Source organism: Solanum lycopersicum, chromosome 9 (assembly GCF_036512215.1).
Source record: "Solanum lycopersicum chromosome 9, SLM_r2.1".
NCBI classification, from domain to species: Eukaryota; Viridiplantae; Streptophyta; class Magnoliopsida; order Solanales; family Solanaceae; genus Solanum; species Solanum lycopersicum.
In genome coordinates, this window is record NC_090808.1 from 26,669,095 (window position 1) to 26,671,567 (window position 2,473).

Genomic DNA, 2,473 nt, shown 5'->3' on the forward strand with positions numbered 1-2,473 from the left:
ACTACAAAGAGTATTACACCCTTGATCGTGAAATATCGATTGCTTGGTGAACCCTATGAATTGCGTGAAAGTAGGATACTCCAAATTCGGGGGTCAAAGAGTTTTAGAAAACGTACTGCTACACTTTTCTTCAATAGTATATATTAACTATATATTAAATTATAATGGACGTGTACTGACGTTAGTGGTACAAATCATTTAAATGAAAGGACTAGATTCTGTGATATTACAATAGAATTTACTTAATTTATTTCTCTTAAATTTCTTTAATATTTTTAAATAATGTTTTAGTTCAACATTTGCATAACATGTTTTTGATTGCGGATTAAAATATATTTTTGATATATTTTATATCTAACTTTAAAATAACGATTTGTTAATGTAAAAAGAAAGGATGTTTCTATTAGGTTGTGGAGCCTGATTAACATATATATATAGCTGATTTATTAATATAAATATACCCCACCGCCGTGGAAGTTTAATCACGGGGTGTTACCACGAAATATTGGGTTTTCTCTTTCTCTCTCTAGATCTCTCATCTCTTTCTCTTGAAAGTTCTTGTGTTCTTCATTCATCAAGTGTGTGTGCGTCAATTCGATCCTAACAACTGGTATTAGAGCTAAGGAGATTCACCACGATCACTGAAGATGGATAGTTCAAAGCTTGGAATCGAGAAGTTTGATGGATCCGATTTCAGTTTCTGGAAGATGCAGATCGAAGATTATCTGTACCAGAAAGATCTTCACGAACCATTGACCGGGGTGAAGCCAGAATCCATGACGGAGGAGAAGTGGAACCTTAAGGATCGCCAGGCTCTAGGGTTGATCCGGTTGACTTTGTCAAGAAACGTGGCGTTCAACATCGTGAAAGAGAAGACTACGTTCGGTCTGTAGAAGGCACTGTCAAACATGTATGAAAACCCATCGGCAACGAACAAGGTATATTTGATGTGTAGATTATTCAATTTACAGATGTCTGAGAATGGATCCGTTTCTGATCATATAAACGAGTTCAATATGATTGTGAGTCAACTCAATTCTGTGGATATTAATTTCGAAGATGAAATTAAGGTGTTGATTTTAATGTCATCTCTGCCTGAGTGTTGGGATACTGTTGTTGTTGCAATTAGCAATTCCCGTGGATCTAAGAAACTGAAATTTGATGAAATCCGTGATGTTGTTCTTAGCGAAAGTATTCGCAAACGAGAAGTGGGAGATTCATCAGGCAATGCTCTCAGCGTTGACCGAAGGGGGAGAAGTAAGACGAAAGGCCAAAATCAACATGGTCGATAAAAATCAAAGAATCGAGGAAAATCCCTGAACACATCAAACGTGACTTGTTGGAACTGTGGAGAAAAAGGGCACTTTCAAACGAACTGTACAAAGCCAAAGAAGAAACAGAATCAGAAAATTGGAGAAGACAATGATTCTGTAAATTCAGCAGAGGACATTGGGGATTCTCTAATCCTTAGGTTAAACAGCTCGGTTGAATCATGGATTTTGGATTCTTGTGCATCTTTACATTCATCTCCAAGCAAGGAGTTGTTCCAGAATTTCAAATCTGGAAGTTTTGGAAAGGTGTATCTTGCTGACAATAAAACCTTGGAGATTGTAGGAAAGGGGGATGTTTGCATAAAGACCACCTTGGGAAACCAGTGGACATTGGAGGATGTCAGATATATTCCTGGGCTCAAGAAAAATCTGATCTCTGTTGGTCAGTTGGATAGCACGGGATATGCAGCAGAGTTTGGGAAAGGTTCGTGGAAGATTATGAAAGGTGCTATGGTAGTAGCTCGTGGCACCAAATCTGGAACCCTGTACACCACTGCAGGGTGTATTAACATGGCCGTTGTTGCTGAAGGTGCTTCCGGTTCATGTCTGTGGCACAACAGACTTGGACACATGAGTACTAAAAGATGAAGATGGTGGTTGAAAAAGGAGCATTAGAGGGTCTGAAGTCTGTTGATATGGGTCTTTGTGAGAGCTGTGTTTTGGGCAAACAGAAAAGAGTAAGCTTCACAAAGACTCCTAGAGAGCCAAAGAAAGTGCGGTTGCAAAATGTCCATACAGATGTTTGGGGACCATCTCCAATATCATCACTTGGAGGATCAAGATTCTATGTTACCTTCATTGATGATTTCAGCAGGAAGGTATGGGTTTACTTCTTGAAGCATAAGTCAGATGTGTTTGCAACTTTCAAGAAGTGAAAAGCTGAAGTTGAGAATTAGACCGGTTTGAAAGTCAAATGCCTAAGGTCTGACAATGGAGGAGAGTATGACAAATCAGAGTTCAAGGTATTCTGTGCAGCTGAGGGAATCAGATTGATGAGAACAGTTCCTAGTAAGGCAAGGCAGAATGGAATTGCTAAGAGGATGAACAGAACATTGAATGAGCGTGCAAGGAGTATGAGGATACACTGTGGGCTGCCCAAAACATTTTGGGCGGATGCTGTGCGCACAGCTACATACTTGATT